General features: G+C 40.8%; 1 long non-coding RNA gene and 1 pseudogene across 3 annotated transcripts; one reads left to right on the top strand and one right to left on the bottom strand.

Moving 5' to 3' along the window:
- Positions 1-387: 387 nt before the first annotated feature.
- LOC141350308 (uncharacterized) lies at positions 388-1,804 on the top strand (annotated as a pseudogene).
- A 4,538-nt stretch (positions 1,805-6,342) lies between these two features.
- Positions 6,343-7,655, bottom strand: LOC129436689 (uncharacterized). Of its 3 annotated transcripts, XR_012358486.1 has the most exons (3): positions 7,046-7,655; positions 6,862-6,962; positions 6,343-6,751 (listed from the first exon to the last, which is right to left on the bottom strand). It is a non-coding gene; the product is annotated as an uncharacterized lncRNA (long non-coding RNA). The 3 variants fall into 3 exon arrangements; XR_012358484.1 differs by having other exon boundaries at positions 6,343-6,962; XR_012358485.1 differs by having other exon boundaries at positions 6,343-6,948.
- Positions 7,656-12,112: the final 4,457 nt, after the last annotated feature.

Below are 12,112 nucleotides of genomic sequence, written 5' to 3'. Positions count from 1 at the left end.
CAGAAATGCAGAAACAGCGTGTGTTACGTGAGCTTTAAATTGGGCCGGAGCACAGCTCCGCCTCCTCGGGTAAACAACACACCTTGCCAGGGCTCCGGTCTGTCTCCTTCAACAACAGGGTTTGGCTGAAGGTCTCGCTCTGCTCCACGCCAGTGTACGCGCTGCGCTGGTGCGTGTGAAATGACGCAAAGTGAATAATAACATTTTCATTCATAGGCTTCACATTCGTGCTTGCGGGGCACCCTCAACAAAAATCATTTTGAGAAATTTATTCCTCTCAGAGGTCCACTGTGTTTTTAATCCCGTCTGAATCGTTTTTCCTGAAGATGCGTAAATAGCACAAAGTTTAAAACTCGTGCAATACATACGCCAACTTTTTGCTATAAACTCAGCAAAAAAAGAAACGTCCCTTTTTCAACTTTGTGTATTTCAACAGTAATGTTGTAAAAATCCAAATAACTTTACAGATCTTCATTGTAAAGGGTTTAAACATTGTTTTCCATGCATGTTCAATTAACCATAATCATTTAAATAACATGCACCTGTGGAATGGTCGTTAAGACCTTAACAGCTTACAGAGAGTAGGCATTTAATGTCACAGTTCTAAAAACGCAGGACACCAAAGAGACTTGTCTACTGACTGTGAAAAACACCCAAAGAAAGATGCCCAGGGTCCCTGCTCATCTGCGTGAACGTGCATTAGGCATGCTGCAGGGAGGCATGAGGACTGCTGATGTGGCTAGGGCAATAAATTGCCATGTCCGTACTGTGAGACGCCTAAGACAGCGCTACAGGGAGACAGGAAGGACAGATGATCATCCTCGCAGTGGAAGACCACGTGTAACAACACCTGCACAGGATCGGTACATCCGAATATCACACCTGCGTGACAGGTTTAGGATGGCCACAACAACTGCCCGAGTCACACCAGGAACACACAATCCCTCCATCAGTGCTCAGACTGTCAGCAATAGGCTGAGAGAGGCTGGACTGAGGGCTTGTAGGCCTGTTGTAAGGCAGGTTCTTACCAGACATCACCAGCAACAACGCCCCCTATGGGCATAAACCCACCTTCGCTGGACCAGACAGGAGTGGCAAAAAGTGCTCTTCACTGATGAGTCACGGTTTTGTCTCACCAGGGGTGATGGACGGATTCGTGTTTATCGTCGAAGGAATGAGCGTTACACTGAGGCCTGTACCTTGGAGCGGGATCGATTTGGAGGTGGGGGGTACGTCATGGTCTGGGGCGGTATATCACATCACCACTGGACTGAGCTTGTTGTCATTGCAGGCAATCTCAATGCCTTTCGATACAGGGAAGACATCCTCCTACCTCATGTGGTACCCTTCATGCATGCTCATCCGGACATGATCCTCCAGCAGGACAATGCCACCAGCCATACTGCTCGTTCTGTGTGTGAGTTTCTGCATGACAGCAATATCAGTGTTCTGCCATGGCCAGCAAAAAGCCCGGATCTTAATCCCATTGAGCACGTCTGGGACCTGTTGGATCGCAGGGTGAGGGCTAGGGCCATTCCCCCCAGAAATGTCCAGGAACTTGCAAGGGCCTTGGTGGAAGAGTGGGGTAACATCTCACAGCAAGAACTGACAAATCTGGTCCAGTCCATGAGGAGGAGATGCACTGCAGTACTTCAAGCAGCTGGTGGCCACACCAGATACTGACTGGTACTTTTGATTTTGAGCCTCCCTTCATTCAGGGACACATTATTCTTTTTCTGTTAGTCACATGTCTGTGTAACATTTTTAGTTTATGTCTTATGGTGTTGACTCTTTTAGTGTTCATACAAATATTTATACACATTAAGTTTACTGAAAGTAAAAACAGTTGAAAGTCAGGGGGCGTTTCTTTTTTTGCTGAGTTTATAAAAATGACATCCTAACCCAAACCCCAACTCTAACCCTAACTCCAAGCGACCATGGCTTATATGGACAAAAACATGGAGAAACCTGTATATTAAATAACCTCATTAAGCAAATCTAAAATCAGAGGCGGCCTTAGCTATGTTTCAACTGTTTCAATTGAAACGGGCCCGCCCTAAAGGAGGCGCAAGAATGTTTGAACGGGGGACTATGATTTCTGCACGGGGGAGCTCACATTATCAGTGCCAGTGGATGTTAAGCAATCACATATCTTTCATTTTAAATCAATTAATTTCTGCTCTTTATTTTCTCTCGGACGTTCATACGTGCTTTAGCCTATAGAAATCAGATTATTAATATGAAATGAATGTATTTCATAAAAAATTGTAGAACTGCATTAATATTTATTATATGTCATTTAAATTATTTTTAAAAGTCAATTCTTTCATTTTTATAAATCAATGTAGAATCGTTTATAGCAGCATCACAGTGCTTCATAAAAACTCTCAGAAAACGTGCACATGTGGATAATTCTATAGGTTTAATTATTCTTTAGCATCGGGATCACTAGACGAAAGCTTAATAGCCTTCTTTTTGTGAAAACCGACATTTCTTAATTGTGCTGTCGTAGTTAGCCCGTGTGCATTCATTCCGACAAATTTTACGTCACAAGGAGAGAATATCAATTGGAAGTACTCATCGCTATATGCCCTATTTATTCCCTTCAAATATCAGAGCTGTGCAGAGAGTTGCGCAATTGTGTCTCATTGCGTGACTGTGACCGCTAAAATACACTTGGAGAATAGAGCAATAAAAACATTGTAATTTTAATTTGATCTGGAGTGAAAGTTTAATTCAATTCAATTCAATTTTATTTATATAGCGCTTTTCACAATTGGTGATTGTTTCAAAGCAGCTTTACATTAATAGAAGCAGTGGAAAGCACAGAAAAACGACAGATAGCACAACATAATACACGATAGCACAACCAGCTTAATTTGATGCGGCTATGAATCAACATTATAAGCGTGCGTATTGCTAATGTAACGTAAAGAAGAGGGTGCTAAGTTAAGCCCAAGAGGGCTGCCTCCCCGGGTTGAAAAACCCCCTAGGAGAAAAAAAACCCAGGCTCAGCCGGGGAAGTAAAAAAAAGTCATAGGAGGGAAAAACCCTTGGGAGATATATTATATACATTGAAACGATTAAGGATATATTTATTTATACATTGAAACGATTAAGGAGATTAAGGAGATTAGGCGGAGGTTAAGCGGGTTCTGCCGGTGGTTGTTGGTCATGCATCAGCTGGGCATCACGTTGAAGGTCTGCCGGTGGGTCAGAGGTGTGCCGACTTTCACATTTACCGGAACTGGGTCTGTTTGTCTCATTGTCCTCGGAGAGAAGGACGAGACATAAAGAAAGAAAAACAAAACCCAATTAGCGTAGGGGCCATTCATATGTATACACATGTACATATACACAAACATATATCCATATATATCTATATATATCCACACATATCTATACATACATATATACACATATATATACATACACACACATATACATATATATATATATATATATATATATATATATATATATATATATATATACATATACATATATATACATATACATATACATACATATACATACACATACATACACATACATACACACACATGTACACATACGTATTGAAGATACAACGTCATCCTAGTGAAAGACTCTGCACAGTTTGGTTTAGGGAGAACGAGAAAAATGCACGGGACGGCGAATGTTTTGGAAATGGGTGCAGTGACACCCTTTTAAGGACTGAAGTCCCGCCCCCGACTAGTGGGCTTAACACCACAAATCTATACCCATCGTGCTTTATTGAAATCCGGACGGGCAAGGGAGCAAAGGGGAGATGGGGACGTGACTGCGCCAGCCATCTCCCTGATGCCTGTCTGGGCTTCACAGTGCTCCCTTCCCGAAGTGCCCTTCAAGGGCGCAAAAACGCAGTTTTGAATTCGACCATGCTCTCTCATCAGGCTTGGCTGTGCAAGTGCGATTCTATGTTTTAAATAATAGTTTTTTAGGGGCTGATTTCAATGGTGTTTTTTTTTTTGAATAATATGATTGGATTTTATACTAACCTTAATGCAGTATTTAATTGTATTAAAAAAATATGTGTATAACATCTGTTTGCATTTACTGACTGCCTTTAATATATTTTGTGCATGACTGCATTTTCCTCTAATGCAACATCCACACAATGTTCCATTAAATGAACATACTGACCAAGAACTTTAGATAAATGAGGGGTGATTTTTTTAGTGTGGCTTGGAAATCTTTTTTTTTTTTGCTCCCGCATAACACTATGTAAACTGTTTTTATAATAGCCCATTGAACATAGATGCCGTCAGCTCTCCTTCAGATTTTTTTTGTCCAGCACAAAATCGCTGGACAAAGATGAACTTATCAGGGCATTCTCAGCTAGGGCTGCGCGATTAATCATTTTTAAACTGAAATCGCGATGTGAATGGATGCGATTTTCGAATCGCAAGAGCTGCGATTATTTCGATTCAAAACTATCAAATATAACAATCATCTAGTACGCAGTTTTTGACAGTTCGCTTCATGCGCATTTTACGTTTGATGCAGTTTAAACCAATAGAGGGCATTAATACTGAGGTGCTGACTACACGTCAGATAACACCATTTGGAAAACATGAGCGAGCAGCAGTTCAACTCCCCAACAAAGTGTACGGCCATATGATTTACGCGATGCGGAAAACACGGACAGAATCGCGAAATGCATACAAATGGAATTAACTGCACAACGCGTAATGTCATGAAGTTGGCAGATTTTGGATTCAGTTATTTTAAAAACCCAACTCATTAACCGGCAAATGAGAGGACAGAAATGCGCGAAAACATTTCCCTTTTGTGTAATGTTGGACTTAAAGAAAGGTGTATATACGTCCGTTTTTGTGTCATGCATCGCAAATGACACGCGCCTCATCAGACTATAAGCAGGTTTCATTAAGGAGTTAAAGCCCGGAACACAGCAGGCGAAAGAGGTAGGGGCCAGTCACCCCAAAAGCGTTTATGGCAGTTGCAGGCGCCTTTTTTGAACGATATTCTATGGGCAGGGCGCGTTTGCGCGCTGTTTATGCGCGCCGAGCGCCTTGCGTTTTTTTGCCGCCTGCCGCGCACACGTTTTTTTGAAGGAGCGCTGAGAGCGGAGAAGCGCCCGACGTCATTTGCGTCTTTGCATTGTCCAATCGAATGAGGGGAGAGGCGGGCCTTACGTTGTGGTGAGGGAAGTTTACAGCTGCTTCGAAGAACCGGACTCCACTCGCTCACTCTCTCCTGCGTGTTTGTGCACATCTCACCCTCAAACAAGGTCAGAGCAAGGTCCTCTTCTTAAACAGCACCAATTATGCTAATAAATTGGCATGTTAGCACGTTATTGCAATATCCCATAGTACATAAATGTTATTAAAACTTGAACTAATGCATTGTGAGTCTTGTAAATTGCTTACATACCTCACCGATTTCCCACTGTATGGAAAACGCTCGGTTTAGTTCCTGTCTCCGCCTCCCAAAATGTCTAGTGTAATCGGATTGGTCAGATGACTACTCAACTGTTATTGGTCAGCTGGGTTCGGCGTGTGTTTGAAAGGTTACGCCCCTGACTACGCGTGGGTTGACACCGGTTCTGACTGAGAGTCACAGCCTCAGAGGCAACGTAAACAAGCATTATATTTCTCTATAAACGATGGTGTCTGTACTGGCTTACCACTTCGAGCTCGATCCAGAGAGTTCAGAAGGCCGTTACGATATAAACAATCTCCGTCAATGAATGCGATTGGATTTAACTTTTTTAGGTGTCCTTAGCTCTGCCAGAATGCTAAACGAAGACGAAAATGTGTTGCAAAGACATCCAAAAGATAATTATAACGTACTACACAACTATATGGAAACACCAAATGTAGCACATAGAAAGTATTTGTTGAAATGATTATAAAACGATTTCACTTGGTAATTTCTACATTATTTTACTATAGTAAACTTTATTATAAGACTGCTTACATACTATTTTACTGTGCAAACTATATGGAAACACCAAATGTAGCACAAAAAAGTATTAATTGCAATGAATGTTAGTTCTACATTATTTTACTATGGTAAACTTTATTATGAAAGAGCTTACTTATAAGTGCTATGTTTTTACTTATTAGGTTTTAAGGAGAATGCAACAGGTTCCAGGGCCTCTTACCTACGTGATTCATCATCCAGGTTTTGCACAAATTGTCTAAATCCCTACACACAGAACATTTATTGTACAGACTATAAGCCTTTGAGGCGCAGGACTAGAGTAAGTTTTATTACATTTTTAAACCAATAACACTAAAGTATTATTATAGTAACAAAGTACCCAAAAGAACAAAAGATGTAACTTTAAAGAAAATATAGTAGTCAGTCAAAAGTTTATTTATTACAAATATATATTTAAATGTTAAACAATATACAAATAAACATACTTTAGTAACCATATTGTGCTCTTCTTTCAAAAATTGTTCAATTCACTTCTTACAGCTATCTATTCAGATAAATGGCATATCAAAGCTTTGTCAGCTGGTGCTATCTAAGACGACAGTTAAGGGTTATCATCCTGTCGTGTGTTGTTCTCCAGATATGCTTGGAGCTTCCTGATCGGAATGTTGGCTTCCGACGACCCCTGCACTGAAGATGGCATGCAATCACGTCCTCCTTTGAAGGTTTCTCAAACTGTGATGCCAGGTCCATTGGATTCGGGGTTTCCTTCAGCTTATCTTCAAATACCTCAGCAAACACAAGCCTGATCACATCATCCACATAACTGTACAAATATTGCAGTCAATAAATCTTTTGTTTTGATCATTTATTTCCCTGCTTCATACATTAAGTTTTTAATTATGAATGTATTTGAAATAAAACATTACTGCTTACAGTATGTCGCTTGTGTGTTTTGGGAACTTAGCCTTGTACTTTCCCTCTCCTGCTTTTGTTACGTCTTGGTGACATTGTAATGGATGGCTGCAACGTACAACCTGTAAAAATATAAACAAGCAATACATTTATTGTAAAAGTAAATACTACTTTATTTAACACAGTTACTAAAATACTTAAATACCTGCACAGCATTCCAATAAATGGGAAAGTCAAATTTTTTGCTGCAAATCTGAAATCTCAGGCTACGGACGGCAAAGGCATCCACTGATGATGGTGATTGAAACATTGTGAAACGATGCTACTGCCTGGGTTCCTATGATTATGCAGAGAAAAAAAACTTTGTCATCATCAGTTATACATTTAAGACTGGTAGTGGTTTCACTAGCTAAATACATCATATGTGTTACACACCTTTGCTCCTCATATGCCAGTCTGAATCCTTGTACTGTGTGTAATGATGTTGCATGTTTGCATACAGTGTAGAAGGATGTGTCCAGCTGCGAATCTAGGATATAGACAAATAAAACAAACATGTATTCAGTCAAAAAGACATATTATAACAATAGAGTACAACGATTATAAATCGTTAGACTATTCATTAAAACGTTAATGTATGCCCAACATTAACAACACACATTACGTGTTTACTTCGTTTCAAAATCTAAGAAAGCTTCAATTAAAAACAACAGTAAAATACATATAACGTTAAACAAATCATCTGTAACGTTACTTAGAGTTTCTTGAGTTTGATCATGAGAACAAACTTTACCGGTAACAGTTTAGCTGGAACAGCTTAGCAAGTTTATAAACACGTCTAAATAAACATCGATAAAAACCGATAGTCTGCATAATTCAACATACACTTGTGTAAATATGGTACGTTGTTTATGAAATACATTATTACAACACAAAACAATTAGCTTGCAAGCTTAGCTCTACACATAGATCTATATCTGAGCTCTACAAGCACATAATGTTAAGCTCCGGTTACCGGTAAAGTAACTTACAGTAAAGGCAAATAATAAACATGAATACTTACAGCCTGTGATCCAGAAGTGCACGGTAATCCAACTTTCAGTAGGAGACGTCGCGCAGCTTCGGTTCATGAGAAGCAGTTATTGTGAAAACTCTGTGAACAACTTCTGACTGGATTTTTCCGGAACCGTATCAAACATGATGTCCTCTGTGTAAGTCCATAAAGTGCTATTTTGCCCTTGCATCTAAAGAGACAGCGTGTACTCGAGAGATTTAATCGCTTAATAGATGAAACAAGAGTTTGCAAACAGGGTAAGGCAGGGACTCCCAACCTCCGCCATTTTAGCTCTCTTCTGACTCAGCGCTCTCCACCCCGTCTTTGAGGGCGTACCCAAGCAAAGCAGAGAGGGCTGAACTATGATAATGTTGGTCTTCTCTACGTCACCAATCCCAGGAAGTAAACTGTTGCCTACAATCTGAGTGGTTTTTGTAGTCCTTGAACGTTAGAGACGATAACTCGCGTCATCGTTTTCTTTGAGGTATGTACTTTTTGAATATCGTTAGCATGTACTAATACACACTTACACACAAAAGGATGTTTAAAAACGTGGGACGAAACCATCCTCCCTGAGGGGCGGGTGGTGGGTGCCCTGCGCTGGGGAATAGAACAACGGGTGAGACGGGCCGGCCGGGAGGGGGAAGTGCCAGAGGGGTGCCCAGCGGGTCGATTGTGGGTGCCGAATACGCTTCGCTCCGAGGTCATCCGGTGGGGTCACGAGTCCAAGTTTGTTTGCCATCCGGGGGTTCGGAGAACGTTGGCTACCGTACGTCAGCGTTTCTGGTGGCCCTCTATGGGTCCCGATGTCAGACAGTTTGTGTTAGCCTGTCAGGTTTGTGCCCGCAATAAGGCCTCTCATCAAGCCCCTATTGGTCTGCTTAAACCGTTACCCATCCCCTCTCGTCCTTGGTCACATATCGCCATTGATTTTGTAACCAATTTGCCTAGTTCTAAGGGAAACACTGTTGTTTTGACCATTGTGGACCGCTTCTCCAAGGCGGTTCATTTTGTCCCTTTGCCCAAATTACCCACTGCCAAGGAAACTGCCCAGGTAATGATCGAACACGTCTTTCGCTTACATGGTCTGCCCACAGACGTTGTTTCAGATAGGGGTCCTCAGTTTATTTCTCGTTTCTGGCAGGAATTTTGTAGACAAATAGGCTCCACAGCTAGCTTGTCTTCAGGGTATCACCCTTAGACCAACGGGCAATGTGAACGGGCTAACCAAGATTTAGGTAGAGCTCTCCGCTGTCTGACATCGCAATATCCGAGCTCCTGGTGCCAACAGTTACCCTGGGTTGAATACGCCCACAATTCTCTCCCTGTTTCGTCTCTCAACATGTCCCCTTTTGAGGCGTCCATGGGGTTTCAGCCCCCTTTATTCCCGTCACAAGAACCTGATGCGGTGGTTCCGTCTGCACTAGCTTTTGTCCGTCGTTGCAAACGCACCTGGAGAAAGGCTAGATTTACATTACGTCAGGTTTCCAGACGAACCAAAGCCGCGGCCGATCGTCACCGTAGAACCGCGCCCCGCTTTATCTGTGGGCAGAAAGTATGGCTTTCGTCCAAAGATTTACCTCTCCGTGAGCCTTCTCGCAAGCTGGCTCCACGATTCCTTGGGCCATACAGCATTGTTAAGGTTATTAATCCCGTGACGGTCAGGCTCAGATTGCCCCCAGCACTCGGTCGGGTTCACCCAGTTTTTCATGTGTCTAAACTGAAGCCTGTGTATTTTTCCCACCTTAATCCTGTTCCCTCTGCCCCCACCCCTCCCACCCCTCAGCTTATAGATGGTGCCCCTGTGTATTCAGTTAAGTCTTTACTGGATGTGCGTCGCCGGGGTAGGGGATTTCAATATCTCGTAGACTGGGAAGGATATGGTCCGGAGGAGAGGTGTTGGGTACCGGCCCGGGACATTCTGGACCCTGGGCTGATAGAGGATCTCCGCCGGCGACGGGTGAGCCTCCTCATGGACCGCCCTAAATCTGCACTATCCAAACATGGCACTGCCATTTAGTGTGAAAAGTGTGCCATTTAGAGTGAGAAAAAATAATTGACAGAACAACTGAGTTTCAATCTCAACAAACCACCATCATTGTGATCTGTGTTTGCATTTTAAAGGACACGTTTGAAGGACGCAGTTTTGCCCGGACCTACAAAGTGGCAATTTTAACATGCTATAACAAATTATCAGTGGTGGACGAATTACACAAATCGTGTACTTGAGTAAAAGTAAAGATACCCATGGTAAAATATTAGTCAAGTAAAAGTAGAAGTACTTGCTTAAAATTTTTACTTGAGTAAAAGTACAAAAGTATCTGCCTCAAAATGTACTTAAGTACAAAAGTACTGTGATTTATTATGGCCGTATCATTTTTGTCACAAAACTCAAATTATGTGAAATAACTCTCTTGGCTAACCAATCAATTAATAAAAGGACATTAATAAAAGGACACTGATGTCTATTAAAATTATCATAAGCCTAAAACCTTAAAAACAAAAAATTTCCTTTAGCATCAAATGAAATAACAGGATTTGAGAGCAGTAAGTCTCATTTCAAGATTTATTTGTTAAATAATTTATCAGTTTAAGTGTAATAAAAACTTGACTTAAGCACAGGTTCACAATAGTTTTCAAAACATTAAATACATAACGTTATCTAGAAATCAGTCTCCCTTTCTTTGACAAATAAAACAAGCCTTGGCTTACAGAATATAATTTCAGAAACGTTTCATGTGGTTTAGCATGTCATATGTATATTGTAATCAGTGGTGTAGTCTAGATTTTTGTAGTGAGTATACTCTGATTTTTCCCTCTCACCCTTATGCTAACTCGTCCCAGCGCAACGCACCACCACACTCACAGATGCATACAGTATGGATCTTCATGTAACAGAGCATTCTGAAAGTTTACTCATAAACACATAAACTGAATGTGTTATCAACATGTCAGTTTATTATAAGAAAAAAAAGAGTTTAACAGCCAATGGGTTTACAGCTGGGGAAACTGGACTGATTTTTAGACTGGTTTAGTGTTAATCAACATCTAACTTGGGGCCAAAACTTACTCAACTGTTAATTAAAATTAAATAAACTGTTTACAATCTTCAATCCGTGGCTAACACATGCATAACTATTGATGACCTTACCATGTGTAATTTAATGGTGTAAATGTTTTTTATTAATACACATTTAAGATGACAATGAATTAACTCTAATACAGCAAATTCTAATAATTAAATTTGCATAGTCATTGATATAAAAAGCTTATTTTTTGCATATAATACAAGCATTGTCTAAAAATGAAAATAGGCTTTTACTTAATTATTATTACAAGACCATCATGTAGCCTAGACACCAAAACCAAGTGAAGAAAATTATCTCTTTAATTTGCAAGTCTGAACTGAACATCAACGCAGACATGAATTTCCTCACAGAAGTTTAAGATCATATATCATAGAAGTTTAAGACATACAAGATCATATCTTGAACGTAGATATATAAATGAACACAGAGAAGAGAAGCACAAGCAAACATCCTGAAAGACGCTTAAACCCATCAGGACATAATCGGGCTTATTTTATTGCACTTGAAACCTTACCTCGAGATAAAGTATTAAACTGGATTGATGATTTAAATGTTGTTTACTCACATGTGCGTTGTTATCTCTCCGGATAACTCTCGTTCACTTCTCCACGGACTGTTTGTTTACAGTGTCGCGTGAGCAACTACACTGCAGGTTCGAGTTCATTTGGCCCTACGCAGACGTCTTGGTGATGTCAAAGTACCGCGAGAGCGATTCACAGCAGATTTCTCCATGTGGTAACTGAAATCGCTCTCGCGCTACTTTGCTGTCACTCGGCTGTGGGTTCTTGTGGCGCCACAGCAGTCTGCTCCCCAGTCACTCTAGCGCCGCTATAGTAGTAATTTGATTTCATACGCCGAACGGATCGCGCAGTTCGGCAGGAAGTCATCAAATATATAGCTTATGTATATCCATTAAACCCGCTAAAGTAGCAAGTGTAGCATGCTAATGGTTAGTGCTTCACATCTAAATTATGACTAAAAGTTTGAAATGTCACAAAACCATGCTGTTACGCATCCTGACGCTATTTTTAGTGGGTATACGGAAATCCTTGACAATTTCTAGTTTATACGGCGTAGTCCTGCGTATCACGTAGACTACACCACTGATTGTAATACATAATTAAATGTA

This window comes from Misgurnus anguillicaudatus, chromosome 18 (genome assembly GCF_027580225.2).
Source record: "Misgurnus anguillicaudatus chromosome 18, ASM2758022v2, whole genome shotgun sequence".
Classification (NCBI taxonomy): Eukaryota; Metazoa; Chordata; class Actinopteri; order Cypriniformes; family Cobitidae; genus Misgurnus; species Misgurnus anguillicaudatus.
Note: the sequence above shows the minus strand (reverse complement) of the source record. Positions and strands in the feature narration are given on the sequence as shown.